The sequence below is a fragment of the Canis lupus genome, chromosome 3, assembly GCF_003254725.2.
Source record: "Canis lupus dingo isolate Sandy chromosome 3, ASM325472v2, whole genome shotgun sequence".
Lineage (NCBI taxonomy): Eukaryota > Metazoa > Chordata > Mammalia > Carnivora > Canidae > Canis > Canis lupus.
The window spans coordinates 39072438-39089706 of NC_064245.1; the positions used below are offsets into that span (position 1 = coordinate 39072438).

The 17269-nt window shown below is 38.5% G+C and overlaps 1 protein-coding gene across 21 annotated transcripts in view; it reads right to left on the minus strand.

The window, feature by feature from the left end:
• Nucleotides 1-17269, minus strand: part of TJP1 (tight junction protein 1) — a 255598-nt gene that overhangs the window by 121949 nt on the left and 116380 nt on the right. The gene's annotated exons all lie outside the window — the stretch shown is intronic.

A 17269-nucleotide genomic window follows, 5' to 3' on the forward strand; every position in this document is an offset into this window, starting at 1 on the left:
GGGTGCTTGGGTGGCTCAGTGGTTGAATGTCTGCCTTTGGCTCAGGGCGTGATCCCGGGATCCTAGGATCGAGTCCCACATCAGGCTCCTCGCGGAGAGCCTGCTTCTCCCTCTGCCTGTGTCTCTGCCTCTCTCCGGGTCTCTCATGAACAAATTTAAAAAATAAAATAAAATGAAGTGCCCCAGAAAACATGATGCAGAAGTCACTGAGGTGCATATGGACATTTTAGCCAAGATACTCTTTTACTAAGAGAAAATATTGGAGGATTCTAAATTATGACTAATTAATCTAGCTAAATCACATTAACTTTAAAATAATCCTCCTAAGGATTATATAGCTCATCTTAGTATCATCAGAAAACTTCTAAAAGAAAAATTTGAGAGGGTTAAATATTTCTCCATAATAATAGATATTTATTTGGAACTATTTTAAAGTTAATTTGATACTTTAATTTGTGATGAATATGGCTATTTTCAGTACATTAGAATTACTGTTCACACAAATGCCACCCACATTTACATGCTAATTTTTCCAACTTCTTCATTTATATTTTTAAAGGTGCAATATAATTTTTGCAAGTACATTTTTTAAGCACAAGAATCATTTTAAATAAATGGCTACATATTATACTCTTGAATTAGCAAACTCTTATTTAGTAAATGTTGCAACTGCCTTTTTCAGACTATGGGTTTGGAATTAACATTATCTAACAAAATCTAACGACAGGAAAAGATCATTAAATATGGGGTTTGTAAAGACTGGACTCTAAAAGCTAAGAAAAATTGGTGGCAGCTTCATTATTTGTGGAACTAAACATGAAGTGGACAAAGGAAAAACCTGCAGCTGAGCTGAAAGTTGGTGCAGAAGCCAAGACCCCAGACAGACCCCTCACTTGGGGCAGCACTTGGATCTCCTGCTTCTGATGGTCCTGCCTTCCTCCTTCTGAAAGCACAACACAAAGAGCTGAGGAAAATCCATTAGATTCATTATCATTCTACCTAATACTAAAATAAATGTTCTCTTCTGTTAACAAAGTGTGGACACATGTGGTGAAAGCATCGGAAAGAACATGATGGAAATGATTTGGGAAAGGTCTCCTGGGACTGAAGTTTCCTTCTCTGTACAACAGAGGGGAGAGACATGGAGAGATTGGGCGGGGAAGAGGGGACTGGATTAATTGTAAGACCTTCCTTAGAAGGCCATAACTTTCAGTGATCGAAAGAGTCAAAAGCTTTTCATCCTGACACTATATCAGGCTAGTGCTGGATGTGGTTATTTGTAGGTTTTCCAAGTTTTGGAAAGGTACAGATGATAAAACAATAGACTCTGTTTCTAGGAAAAGTTCTCATTTTAAATGTGTTCAATTTTTAAATGTGATTACTATTTCCATGTGAGAGCACATAGTATGTGAAAGTGACAATTTTATAAAAGCTGGACAAACTAGAAAACACGCAAAATTCCAGCTAAGCTCGAATCTGTGTGTGAGAGTATGTTTTGAAAGGGTGTGGCTTCCTGACTCTGGATTGTTTGGAAATATTCAGACAAAGCCAAATTCATTTCTCTGATATCCTGAACACAGCAAGGACTGGTGCCTAAAATAGCATAAAACATGATATTCCTATACATATAATCAACTTAAGTCAGCTAAAATATGTGATAAACACCCAAAAGATTTTTTTTTTTCTTTTTTAAGTAGGCTCCAAACCCAGAGTGGAGCCCAACATGAGGCTTGAACTCACAACCCTGAGATCAAGACCTGAGTTGAGACCAAGAGGCAGGCGCTCAACTGACTGAGCCACAGGTCCTCCAACATCCCAAAGATTTTTAATCTGTATTCTCATCATTCCTTCTCTAGGCATAGTCAATCCCAGGACCCTGAGATCACAACCCAAGCCCAAAGCAGAATGTTTAACACACTGAGCCACCCGGGCGCCCCACTTAGATTGTGGTGCTCAAAGCAGAATGCTCTCTTAGGGAAAAGCACAATCCACATAGGTCAATACTTCACAGTGTGGTGTCAGGAGGAGCAAATAAATCGATGAATACTTTGGTATTCTCTCCCATCCCCACACCTCAAGAGAAATACAGGTCTGGCTGGACTTATTTTTGCTCCTAGCACTGTTGTAAAGAGAAGTTTATTCCTAGGGTGATCAACTTTTATAGAGTGAATCCAGGACAGAAGTAATAGGCAAAAAGACTTCATAATATAATATATAGTAAGTAATTATACACATGTGTTATTGCTTTAACATAAAAAAATAGGTGTGGATGGAGATTATATATTATTCTGTATTATTTCCCTCTCTGTTATATAAATGTTAAACACAACAACCATAAAACTAGTTAGTAGTGGCAATCAGTAGTAATTAATAGTAGTACTATTTAAACAATGAGAAAAATGTATCAAGATTTTAAAATGCTTCTTTCTGTCCTCTGATACAGCAGTTGAACCCTTTAAAAATTATTGGGTATTTAAATTTTGTAGGCCTTCTACTGTGTATTTTTGAGATATATAAATGTAAGACTTCTTAAAAATATAAATACACCAGGGCTAAACAGATACTACTTATATTTAATCACCATCGCACACAATCATAATGTCCTGACTCTTTCAACTCCAGGATACAATAGGATATTTTTATTCTGTTTTCTTTCCTAATAACACTTTTCTGCCTACAGCAGTTTAGACATCCCTCCATGCTTTCTTTGGTGGCAAAACTGAATACAGTCATACATAAAATTCACTTTGACTTGCTCTGTTCAGCTCTAACCCACATGACACAGATCCCAGGTGTCAGTCTGATCTGATGACATTAAGCTAAATATCCTCTCAACAAAATCATGTGAGTGTGGAATGCTTATGATTCTCTTTACTAGCAAGGATAAATTTTTAGACTTGTAGGAATTCATTCTCACCTGTCCCAAAAACATCCATCCCCTTTGCATCTAAAGGCTTGTTAACCAGGTTGTTTGTATCTATAAATTCATCATATAGGCTATCACTGTCCAAGACACCTCTTCTTTTTATAAAACTTCTCATTTTAAAATAACTGTAGTGTCACACGAAGATGCAGAGAAATGTACAGGGAAACTCCATGCTTCCTTCACCCATCTTCCCCTGATGTTAGCATCTTGCACTACTCTAGTACAATACGGAAACCAAGAAACTGACAGTGGTACATTCTAAAGACTGTTCAGATTTCCAGCTATGCAAGCACTCCTGTTGTGCATCTGTATGTGTAACTCTCTGCAACTTGATTATACTGTCGTCTTGTATGACCACAACCACCACCACCAAGACACTCAACTGTCATTTCACCATTTCATTTCATCTCTTATGTTACCCCTCTCCCCGCAATCTCTAACCCCTGGTAACTAATAATCTGTTCCCCATCACTATATTATATTTCTTCATGAATATTACATAAATGGAGTCATATAATATGCAACCTTTTGGGGTCTGCTTTGTTCACTCAGCATGTTTTCCTTAAGGTTTATACAAGTTGTTGCATGTACCAATAATTCTTTCCTTTGTTTTGCTAAGTAGTATTCCACTCATTCTCAACTTAATTTGCATTTCTCTACTGGCTAATGAGAAATTCACCCATATATCTCCTTCAGGGAAATGTCTATTTCTTTTGTCCATTTTCTAACAGGATTTTTTTTTCCCACTATTGAGTTTTGAGAGTTCTTTATATGGTCTACATACAAGGACTTTGTTGAATATGTACTTTGCAAATATTTTTTTCTAATCTACAGCTTATCTTTTCACCCTTCCAGCAGGCTCTCTCCTGGATTAAAGGTTGTTAATTTTGATCAGTTTCAATATTGGGTAATTTAAAAAATATTTTATTTATTTGAGAGAGAGAGAGCACAAGCAGGAGGAGGGGCAGAGGGAGAAGCAGGCTCCCTACTGAGCAGGGAGCCCAATACAGGGCTCAATCTCAGGACCCTGAGATCACAACCTGAGCGGAAGGCAGATGCTTAACAAACTGAGTCACTCAGGCATCCCCAATTTTGATGAGTTCAGTTCTAAGTCCCAAAGATTTTTCTCTTATGTTCTTTTCTAGAAGTTCTGTTTTACGTTTTAAGTTTGTCTGCCATTTTTGAATAATCCAAATAATAATAATCCAATAAGTTAAACCTCTCTTTCTCCAGGAAAATAGTTTTGAAGCAAAGCTGTAATTTTAATTTCTAAGATCAAAGCTTAAGTTTCACTGAGAAAATTCTATTTAACTTGACCCTTTTTGAGGTTTTTTTCCCTTTTCTGATAATTTTCTTTAAAAAATTTGAAAGCCATTTCCAAAAAGGACTCATTTTTATCACTATATGAGAGTTCTTGCAACAACCTAAACATAACATCAAATGACTCAGATACAGGCACTTTATCCTTCTCTAGGCTTATTCTGGCCTCATTCACTCAAATATCACTAAAGAGTTTTGAAGAGCATAGAAGTGTCTGTTTTACTTTACTTTTTTTCCTCCATTTCATTCTCCATGTATTTCCAAATTAGAGAGGGACATTCCTTTTGTTCCACATTTGAAAATATGATTTTATGCCAGACCAACACGACAATCATCCTATAGGCAATGCTGAGAAGGCTATCTCCTTGCATTTCTATAAATTCAAACATCTCATTAAATGCTTCTGCATATTTTCAGGAAATGGAAAAGTGACCTAAAACTTGCATTGTGAAAGCCTCAATATCACAGATAAACAATCCATGCTTCTTTGAAAGAGTGTGTATGAGGCATGTAGGTATTTAATAGGTAACATCATTTCAGTTTCTTTGTTGAGAAGTTTATATTTTGAATGGAATTTCCAAAATTTACATTTGAACTATCTGTTGGATATGCAAATATTAAGTAGAACAAGATACCAACAATCTTTGTGCTTTTTCCTTTTCTTAGATTTCATTAAAATCTTCACAAAAATCAAGAAGATGAATCAAAAGCTCAATTTTAAATCAGAATGCCTAATAGCTGGGCAGAACATTTGATCTGATATTCTACAGACTGCAGCGTGGTTGAAAAGACATGACAGCATCAGCTCTACAACAAAAGAGGCAAACAAACCTGGTATTCAGGTTTCCTTGTTTGCCCACAGGGCACATTACTGTGTCCTCTGAATCAAAAAATGTCAGTTTCATACAGCAATAGGGAAATGAAACCATAATGCATATTCAATGGTGTGGTATGCCAAAGATTATTCAGCAGCAGCTATTTTCTAAAAAGATTTATTTATTTGAAGGAGAAGGAGTCGGAGGGGCAGAGAGAGAGGGAGACTCTCCAGCAGGCTCCACATTGACCACAGAGCTGGATACGGGGCTCAATCCCAGGACCCTGAGATCACGACCTGAGCCGAAACCAAGAGTCAGACACTTAACTGAGCAACCTAGGTGCCCCACAGCAATTTGTAATTGCTTATTGGCATCTTTTGGGGAGACAAGGAAATTTTTGAATTAAAAGTACTCGCCTATCTCAGCCCAAATTAGTGGGATTCAGCCTCCATATGTCCTTTCACACCACCTTCTCTATGCCCAGTTCCAATGTCTGTTCTGTATATTGTGTACTATACTCTGCTTTGGTCACTTAGCTCCCAAATCCAGTTGTATGCATCCTTCTATCTGTCATTAAAATATCACAATTAGCCTTCTTTTCCGATGAGATTTGGGCCGTGCTGGCATTGCTATTGTAATAGTTTTAATTATGTGAATTCTTAGAAGACATGATCAGAATTACTCACCATGGGGCAGCCCAGTGGCTCAGCAGTTTAGCGCCGCCTTTGGCCCAGGGCCTGATCCTGGAGACCCAGGATCGAGCCCCGCATCAAGCTCCCTACATGGAGCCTGCTTCTCCCTCTGCCTGTGTCTCTGCCTCTCTCTCTCTCTCTGTGTTTCTCGTGAATAAATAAATAAAATATTTTTTTAAAAAAGAGAATTACAATGTTAACATTTTAATAAGCATTATCTTCTTTTTTTTTTTTTTTTTAGGATTTTATTTATTTATTCACGAGAGACACAGAGAGAAAGAGAGAGAGGCAGAGACACAGGCAGAGGGAGAAGCAGGCTCCATGCAGGTAGCCCGACGTGGGACTCGATCCCAGGTCTCCAGGAACACGCTGTGGGCCGAAGGCGGCATTAAACCACTGAGCCACCCGGGCTGTCCAACAAGCATAATCTTGATAAAAGCACAACAGTTAATCAACAGGCCAAGTCAAAGTCAGATTCTTAACGCTCATGGTTACAACACCGTTAATTACACACTTCCATCTCCTTGCTCGGAGTGATGCAACAATGGATGATCCATTACCATGAACTGTAAATCACAGATGCCATTGGTTTCAGGGAAAAAGTGGTGACAGCAACTACAGAAGGTAAATCATCTATGCAGTACCCATCTGGCATTAAAGCGCCACTGCTGTCACCCCCTATTTTGGAGACCACTTAATGAGTTTTATACTTTTCCTCCAACCTTCAGTACCCATCACCAAAAGCCAGGGCTTCTTGTATCCCAGGGAGTGGTTTCCTATGACAAAGGATTTTCAGTGTCAGAATCAGGGTACTGGGCAATGGAAGACATCCAGTCACCTTTAGTGAGGTATGTAAAACAGCCTTTCTAGAAAGCCCTTAGAGTTGGATGGGCCCTCTTTAGTGGCTCTAGTCATACCTTGACCTGATTGTGTTTGTTCCAGAGGACTGGAGAGGAAAGTTTCAAGGAGAAGATATATGGGCTGGTCTCCTTCTCTTCCTCCTTCTCTGCCACTTCCCATTTCATTCTTAGTTCACAAATTAAAACTATATATAGTCTCCTCACTTTCCCCTTGTCCAGGAAAAAAAGAGACAGAAGTTGAGGGGCAAAGTCTACAGTAGGAAGGTTGCAGAGGGAATACTTCCAAATTTCTCCACTTTTTATACTCCAATGCCATGGAATAAAGCTGCACATAGTAGCACCCTGCTGTTGAATACAAGGCATTCTTCTCCATCATCCCTAAATTGTTTCCTTAGTAGATGTCACTCACCATGCTAGGTGTTTGGAATACAGGAAAGACTAAGGAGTGGAGTGGGGGTTGCTTTGGTTAAGCGTCCAATTCTTGGTTTTGGCTTGGGTCATGATCTCAAGGTCATGGGATGGAGCCCCGTGTCAGGCTCTGTGCTGGGCATGGAGCCTGCTTAAGATTCTCTCTCTTTCCCTCTGCATCTCCCCAACCCTGCTCACACTCGCACTCTCTCTTTCTCTCGAAAGAGAGAGAGAGAGAAAGAAAGAAAGAAAAAGGGAAGGTCTCTGTCTTCAAAGAATCTGCCTGTAGTCTAGAGGAGAGATCAAATAGGAGATGAGCACCAGTAGAACAAGGGCTAAAAACACAGTGAGGGAACTAGGGATACAGAGGGATGGGAGTTCTGGGGGAAGGTGTCCCTAGAAGAGAACATGGTGGAAGTGTAACCATCTGAAATAGAAAAACACTGACCTCAGAATAAGAGTTCCTATGTTTCAGCCTTGAAGTATATTTCAAAGGGTGCCACCAGTTTGAGGGCTGCTCCTCTAAAAACAGGGCATTGGCATTTCCCATGAGGAACAAGAAGAACCCACAAAGGGGGAATGTGACTACATAGAGTTGACAAGAGGAAGAAGGCTGATCCCTTCTCCACTTGCCTAGAAGACTGGGCCTTAAATGTGGTGGTAGGACACTGAGCCAGGGTGCCAGTGTAGTCTGGGCCAGGCTGAAAGTTGAGTCGGGCTAGTCCGAGGTAAAAAGCTTACCAAGCAGAAAGGCAGGGAGAAAATCTTTCAGCAAAAATATTTAACCCACTGAAAATAATTTATACTTGTGTACAAACAACCTGATGATTAAAAATGATTCTTAACTACTCATTAAAAGGAGGCCCACCCTTCAGGACCTATACTTTGCAACACTTAGGTACTATTTAATGGGAGTTATAGTAGAAGCAAAATATTAAAAGGCTGCATTTTTTTACATGCTATAATTTTACTTTTGACTAATTCAAACTTTCTCTGTGCTCAATTAGTCTGACTTAGTGAAGTTTTGTCTTGTATAAGCTGGGAAGCCCTGACTTGTCTCTCAACGTGCCATCAAGAAGTAGCAGCTTTAGTAAATTCTCAAGATTTTTAAAAGGTCAAAACTGTGGCCCTTCTTTTTATTTACTAATTTTAAATGGGAAAATAATACTTATCAACAAAAATGCAATCCATATCCTTCTTGACCATAGCTGATTTGATTGAAAATCAAATTTGAGTTTGTGGTGTCTTTCTTCTGATTTCTTACAGTGTGACACATAACAAAGTGCATTCAACACCATAACTGGGATTTCAAAGCCTGGAGACCCATTAAGAATTCCCATAACTGAGGATGTTTCCAGTGGTGGTGGGATAGAGAGAGGTGTTTTGACCTTCTGGTAAACTTTTAACTAGAAAGCCCAAGATAAATTCTTTTATTTTAAGAGAGGGGTGAAAATTTGGGAAAGTGAGAGCTTCCAGATATAAGTATAAAGGAAGAATCAATATATGACTAGAAATGGAAATCTCTGATGAAGAAATATGTAAGAATCCTTTGCAGTTCCCTTAATATGGACTACCCAAGCAATAAGAATGGTAAGTGTTCTTAAATTACAAGTTTCTTCTCTATATGTGAGAAGAAAGCTTCACTTCTAAAATGCTAAACTAACCTGTAGCTTTGGACAAGCAAAGTTTCATCATGGTGCTTGCTTTACCAGATGTAACTGATTACATATAAGCAATCTAACTTCTCAAAGTCTCCGTTTTCTTATCAATAAAAATGAAAATCACTGCTTTTTACAAATTGGCTCAATGAGGATTAAATGGGCTCACATGTGAGATAGTAGGTAAGCACTCAATAGCCGCTCATTGTTTTGCTGAATTATTCTTTATTTCTTTTTAGTTTTAACCTATTTGATATTTACTTATTTATTTTTATATCAATGTAAAGTCAAAAGTGTTGGGACGCCTGGTTGGCTCAGTGGTTGAGTGTCTGCCTTCGGCTAAGGGAATGATCTGGGGGTCCTGGGAATAGAATCCTGCATGGGGTTCCCTGCAAGCAGCCTGCTTCTCCCTCTGCTTATGTCTCTGCCTCTTTCTCTCTGGATGTCTCTCGTGAATAAATAAATCTTTTAAAAATAATAATAAAGTCAAAAATGTTAAGCAACCATTCTAATGATAAAAGTTCTTTTTTTTTTAAAGATTTAATTAATTAATTAATTTTCGAGGTAGGGAGAGAGAAAGAGAAAGAGAACATGTGTGCACATGAGTGGGAGAAGGAGCAGAGGGAGCTGGAGAAGCAGACTCAGTGCTGAGTGCAGAGCCCAACACAGGGCTCGATCCCCCAATCCCGAGATCATGACCTGAGCTGAAATCAAGAGTTGGACGCTTAGCTGATTGACCCCTACCCAGGCACCCCAACAAAAGTTATTTTCTAGTCCAGATTCAATGACTATCTATCATGTTCTATATGCTGGGGACTCAGCAATTAAGAGCAGACAAAAATCCCACACATAGCTTCCATTATAGTGGAGAAAGGCAGAACCAAGTAAAATAAATAAATAAGAAAAAATATGCAAAATGTTACATGGTAATAAGTGCTAGGGAGAAAAATCAAGCAAAGAAAGAAAGGAAATCCGAGAGGCAAAGCAGTGGACTGTTCATTTTGCGGATTCAAGAAGATCTTAATAGGAAGGTGACAAGGGAGAGAGCCCAGGGAGTGAGCCACATGCATATGGGAGGAAGACCTTCTAGGCAGAAGGGAGAGTATCTGCAGGGTCTCTGAGATGGGAGAGGCCTTTGTTTGAGGGAAAGCAAGGAGGTCAGTGGGTTTCAGCCAAGACAAAGGGAATCATGTCAAGGAAGTTACGAACTATGGCAGAGTGGGCAGGTCACACTGGGCCTGAGAGGCTTTTTCCTATGTGAGATGGAGAGCCACTGGAGTAATGTGAACAGGAAGTGACAATGGAGGAACTGTTTTCACAGAAGCCACTCTGCTGCTATGCGGAGAGTGAAGTGGGAGAACAAGGAGGGAAGGAGGGAGGCCAGTGAGGAGGCACCTAATGTAGCTTACAGAGGAGGTCATGGTGGCTGGGCCTGGCTCTGAGGCCAGGCTGGAGGTGCTGTCTGTGAATTCCAGATGCAGTCTGAAGGTAGAGCTGACAGAATGTGCTGGCAGATTGGATACAGAGTATGGAAAAAAAGAGGAGTTAACGTTAATGCGAAGACTTTTGATCTGAGCAACTGGAAGGACGGAAATAACATCAAATAAAATCATACAGCCTGGAAAAAAAATGTTTTGGAGCTGATCAGGAGCTGGTCTTGGACATGTTATATCTGAGGCCCATGTTAGACATCTATGTAAAAATGTTGGGTAGGCAGTTGGAGATGTGAAAGTGGACTTTAGGGAAGAAGTTCAGGTTGGATGCACTGATCCTCAATTTAAGATGCCTTAAACCATAGGTGCATAAGCTCACAGAGAGTAGGTGTAAATGCAGAGAAAGACCCCAAACCATACTTGGCAGCCTACCAATGTTGCGAGGTCAGGGAGAAGGAGAAAAGGCAACTGAGAATAAGTGGCCAATAAGATAGAGGATGGTGTCTTAGAAGTCAGGTGAAGAAGACATTTCAAGAAGGGACTGATTAATTGTGAACTGTGTCAAATGCTGTTATGAGGAAGATAACTGAGTACTGACCAAAATGGATACTCCAAAAAAGTATGTAAAGCCAGTCTTTAACTTAAAACTTTTCTTATTCAGTTTGCAATATTTTAATAAGGCCTTAAATTAAACATGAGTGTTTGTCCATGTGTTTATCTCTTCTCCTAAATCTCACTAAAATGACACTAGAGATAAGAAAGCTGTAACATACAAGGACAAAGAGACATTATAGGTCAGGATGTACCTCCTTCCCCTCTCACTCCCCTAAACTCTAAACATATCCTGGAAAAAAAAAAAGAAAAAAAAAAAAAAAAAAACAATATCCTGGGATCTATTCAAAGATGGATTTTCCAGCTATGGCTAATTGATCTTCCTAGGAATTCCAGAAGAACGGAAGCCCCGGAGACAGCAAAGGAAACAAAGAAACCTCCCAGGGCTACAGCAGATTTGTGAGGGGATTACAATCTAGGTGAGTGACAAGAATAAATATATAAAAAGTGAAGCAAAAATAAAGACAAAGCACTATATTTAAATGGCAAACTTCAAAGTAAAAAGTACTCATAATCTGCTTTCATTATTATAAAACAGCAGAGAATGTCAGTTCATAGACTTCTGCTCAATGGTCTCCTGTGACCAGGCAGGACGTCGACATTCACCACTGGCTTCTCAAGCCCCGACTTTGCTTATCTCCACAACCTTTTAGCTATACATATCCAGGGGCACACACTGGGCTTTCCCATCACCCCAACTGCCTTCTCTCCAAAATCACAACATTCAAACATCCCAATCTCAGATACAAGATTAGTCATGTCAAGGTAAATGGGAACAATGGGGATCTGAAAGAGCCAGGAATCAACAAGGTCAGACCAGAAAGAGGTTCAAGGAGGAACAAAAGGGTTAGGGTTACAGAAAGTGTCGGAAAACATATAAACGCCTGATTCAAATAAGTGCCTTTTGAAAAAATGAGTAAATATATTTTGAGCACATACTATATATGTAAAGCAACATGCTACAAAATGGTATGTGTCTTAGTTATCTGTTGCTCATAATATGACCTAGTGACTTAAGAGAACAAACATTTATTATTTCACACAGTTTGTGAAAGTCAGGAATCTAGGAGCAGTTCAGCTGAGTAATTCTGGCTCAGAGGCTCACATGAAGTTGCCATCAAGATGTTGGCCAAGGATGTAGTCATATGCTTAACTGGGCTGGAGAATTCGCCTACAAGGCAGCTCACTCACATGGCTGTTGTCTACAGACCTCAATTCCTCACCACATAGAACTTTCCATACGGCTACTTGGATGCCCTCATGACAGGGCAGCTGGCTTTTCTCAGAATGGCTGATTCAGGAGAGAACAATGAGAAAGCCACAATGGTGTGTATGGCCGAGTCCACAGTACACACCATCATTTCTGTCTTATTTTATCATTAGAAGCCAGTCACTAAGCCCACCCCATATTCAAGATGAGAGACTTAAGCTCCACTTCCTGAAGGGAAGATCATCAAAGATCTTGTGGATATATTTTAAAACCATCACACTGTATATCTAGTTCCATAGAAATGATAATATAGTATACTATTAAACAAACACACATGTAAATATAACACAAATTGGAATGTGGCAAATATAAGAAAGATAGAAGTGTCATAAGTAACTTTCACAAAGAAAATTATAATTTAGCTAAGGATCAAATCTACCAGGTGTTCCACAAAACCTACTCAAGACCTTAAATCTAAGAAACTCAGGACACCTGGGTGGCTCAGTGGTTAAGTGTCTGCCTTTGACTCGGTGGCGTGATCCCGGAGTGCCGGGATCGAGTCCCACATCGGGCTCCCTTCATGGAGCCTGCTTCTCCCCCTGCCTGTTTCTGCCTCTCTCACTCTGCGTCTCTCATCATTAAATAAATAAAATCTTTTTAAAAAATCTAAGAGACTCCATTTGATTAAATTTAAAATTTCATTCTGAGGGTGCCTGGGTGGCTCAGTGGCTGAGTGTCTGCCTTTCTCTCAGGGCATGATCCTGGGGTCCTGGGATGGAGTCCTGCATCAGACTTCCCAAAGGAAGCCTGCTTCTCCCTCTGCCTATGCCTCTGCCTCTGCCTCTCTCTCTCTGTCTCTCATGAATAAATAAATAAAATCTTTAAAAAATTTTTTTTCAATCTTGATCTATTTTTTTAACTTATGTATAGGATCACAGTCCACAATTATTACGGTATTATTTAGAACTCTCATTTACTGATGATATAAGTCAACAAGTTTTTAAAATAATTATAATCATATATTCTATTCACTATTATATTTAAAAAGGTGTTACAATAATAAGGCATCACCAGTTGTCTACATATAAGAAAACTGTTAAAGGCAATCTTTTAGAATAATAATTGCTACATTATCTGTACAAGGAAATTCTGTTTCTAAATTTGTCTCTAGTGTACTGCAAAGGTAGTTTAAATAGATAATTAATAATAGCTAGGACTTGAGTTCTTAACATCTTAAGATATGCTTAACATAATTTAAACTTAAGTATCAATGTTAGTATGCACCAAACAATACAGCCTCAAAATGCATGAAGCAAAAGCTGACAAAGCTGACAAGGGAAACAGATAAGCCCTCATTTATAGTTGGGGACTATAGCCCTCCTCTCCAAAACTAGATTTTAATTGACTTCTCAATTAAAAAAATCAGCAGGGATAGAGAAGATCTGAGCAACACAATCTAACAGGATCTTATTGACATATGCAGAACACAAACCCAACCTCAGCAAAACATAAGTTATTTCTAAGCATTTATGGAACACTCATCAGAAGAGACCATATACTGCTTGGGCCATAAACCATGCCACAAAAGATTTAAAGTTAACTGTAATTATGCAGGTGTGTTGGCTGCTATAGTGAAATCAAATGAAAAAACAATAACTATGTGGAAATAAAACATTTCTAAAGAATCAATGTGTCAAAAAGGATACCTCAAAGGAAATTTAAAAATACACAGAATTAAATGAAAATGAAAACACAATATATCATGGAGGCCTGGGTGGCTCAGCAGTTGAGCATCTGCCTTCAGCTCAGATCCTGACCTTGGGATCCGGGATTGAGTCCTGCATCAGGCTCCTGTGAAGAGCCTGCTTCTCCCTCTGCTTGTGTCTCTGCCTCTCTATCTCTCTGTCTCTCATGAATAAATAAATAAATCTTTAAACACACACACACACAATATATCAAAATACATGGGATGCAGCTAAAGCAGTAGCTAAGAGGAAAATTTATAGCGTTAAAAATGCTTATTTTAAGAATGCAAAAAGAACTCAAATCAGTAACCCAACTTCCCATCACAAGAAACTAGGGGGAAAAAAAAGAGGAGCAAAAATCAGCCCAAAGCAAGCAAAAGGAAGTAATAAAGATTAAAAGCAGAAATTAATAAAACTGAAAATATAAAAACAAAGGAGGAAAGCAAAAAAACCCCAAAAGTCTGGTGTAGGGTGGGGGGGCTGGGAGGAAGTTTCAATAAAATTGATAAACTTTAGCAACCCAGACAAAAATAAAAATGAAAACAAAAAAAATGATCAGAAATGAAATAAGTGGGCAGCCCCGGTGGCTCAGCGGTTTAGTGCCACCTTCAGCCCAGGGCATGATCCAGGAGTCCCGGGATTGAGTCCCACGTTGGGCTCCCTGCATGGAGCCTGCTTCTCCCTCTGCCTGTGTCTCTGCCTCTCTCTCTCTCTCTCTCATGAATAAATAAAATCTTTAATAAAAAAAAAGAAAAAAAGAAATGAAATAAGTAGTATCACTAAAGATCCCATAGTCATTAATAAGATAATAAAGGAATACAATGAATAACTTTATACTCAGAAATTTGATAACTCAAAGAAATGGACCAATACCTACAAAATTATAAGTTTTCAAAACTCGTGAAGTGAAACAGTCAATCTGAATCGTCGTATCACTGTTCTTAAAAACTGAACATCTAATTTAAAAGCTTCTGAAAGATAAATTTCCAGGGCCAGCAGAATTCACTGCAGAATTCTACCAAACATCTGAGGAAGAATTACCACCAATCAAAATTCCTGCAAGGTATTTGTGTATATAAACAAAATTATTCTAAAGTACATACGAAAAGGTAAAGGAGGGCAGCCCAGTGGCTCAGCAGTTTAGCGCCGCCTTCGGCCCAGGGCGTGATCCTGGAGACCAGGGATCGAGTCCCATGTCAGGCTCCCTGCATGGAGCCTGCTTCTCCCTCTGCCGGTGTCTCTGCCTCTCTCTGTGTGTCTCTCATGAATAAATAAATAAAATCTTTAAAAAAAAAAAAAAGGTAAAGGAAAAAAAAGAAAAGGTAAAGGAATTAAAATAGTTATATCAACTCTGGAAAAAAAAAGAATAAGATGGGAGAAATCATTCTATGAAATTTTTTTTTAAGATTTTATTTATTTATTCATGAGAGACACAGAGAGAGAGGCAGAGACACAAGCAGAGGGAGAAGCAGGCTCCATGCAGGGAGCCCGAGGTGGGACTTGAACCCAGGTCTCCAGAATCACGCCCTGGGCCAAAGGCAGCGCTAAACCACTGAGCCACCCGGCTGCCCTGAAATTTCAAGACCTATTACACAGCTACAGTAATCAAGACTGTGGTATTAGCAAAGATCAGTGGAATCTAGAATTAGAGCTACACAAGTATGCCCAACTCACTTTTGACAAAGGAGCAAAGGGACTTCAAAGAAAGGATAGTCTTTTGAACAAATGGTGCTGGAGCAACTGGATATCCATCAGCAAAAAACGAACCTGGACCTAAACCACACACCCTATACAAAAATTAATTGAAGATAGATCAGACACTTAGTGTAAAACTATAAAATGTTTAGAGGAAAAAAAAGAAAATCTTCAGAACCCAGGGGTAGGTATGTATTTCTTAGACTTGATACCAGAAGAACAAATTCGGCAAAGGAATTACTGATAAATTGGACATCATCAAAATTAAAAACTTTTGCTCTGACGAAAACCTCACTAAGAGGATGAGAAGACATGCTACAGACTGCAAGAAAATATCTGCAAACTACATATCTAACAAAAGGCTAGAATATATAATGTACTCTTAAAGCTCAACAGCAAAAAAAATAATCCAAGTTAAAAATTGGCAAAAACCAGATATTTCACCGAAGATGATATTCAGATGGCTAATAAGCACATGAAAAGATGTTCAACATCATTAGACTTCAGGGAAATGCAAATTAAAACTACAATGAGATATCACTGCCTATCTATCAGGTTTATACCCATTTGGTAACAATACCAAATGTTAGAAAGGATGTGGGAAAACTGGATCACTCATACATTGCTGCTGGAAATGTGATATGGTAGAGACACTAACTAAAAAACAGTTTGGCAGTTTTTTTATAAAACTAAATATGCAATTACCATACCCAGCAATTATACTCCTGGGCATTTGTCCCAGAGAAATGAAAATCCATATTTGCACAAAAACCTGTATATGAATGTTCATAGAAGTTTTATTAAAATATCCCCAGAACTAGAATCAGCACAAAGTTTCCTCAATAGGTGAATTAAAAACCCTGTGATCTACCCATATCATGGAATATTATTCAGTAATAAAAAGGAACAAACAATTGATATTAAGCAACAATTTGAATGGTTCTCCAGGAAACTAGGTTGAGTGAAATAAGCCAATCCCAAAAGGTTTATTCTGTACTGAATGCTTGATTCTGTTTATATTACATTTTGAAATGATGAAATTTTAGAAATAGAGGATAAATTAGCTGAGTGTGTCAGGGGGAGGGAGAAAACCATAAGGTTACTGAAAGGCAACATGAGAGATTCTTGGGGTATTGGAAATACTCAGTATCCTGACTGTAGTGGTAGGTACATATGTAGGTACACAGGTGATAAAATTGTAGAAAACTTAATACACTCACATACATATACACACAGCAATAAAACAGGAAATCTGAATAAGAACAGCAGATTGTATCGATGTCAATGTCCTGGTAGTGACATTATACTGCATTTCCATAAAATGTTACCACTGGGGAAATTGGAAAAGGATACAGAGGATTTCTCTGTATTGATTCTTACAACTCCATATGAAAACTACAATTATCTCAATAATATTTTTAATTAAAAATACATGAAGGTTAGATAAGGAGAAATATACACTTTAATGTGGCTCTATTATTTTCCGACAACCTTCATATTGAATGCAATGGCCATGCTATGAAAACTGAGCAAGAGGAACTGATGCCCTGTGGTTACTTATCAATATATCAAAACTAAAATAAATACAAATGCATTCTAAAAAAATTCAAAGCACTATAAAATATAATTTTAAAAAGTCACTAAATATGTTTATTTTCAGGATCATGAAAGCAATTTCCTTATACCAAAACCCAGACCTTCTGAAATGAAAATCTTTTGTTGAGAATGACTTACATAATGCTATTCTGTATTACATAATAATGAAATGATAGGCTGTCTTTTTTCCACAGGAGAGATGCACAACACATGAAGGGAGCAACATTACATCTGCATTTCTAGCAGATGGTTGCTGTACCTTCACCACATCACCACTAGATTTCTATGAATCATGTTTA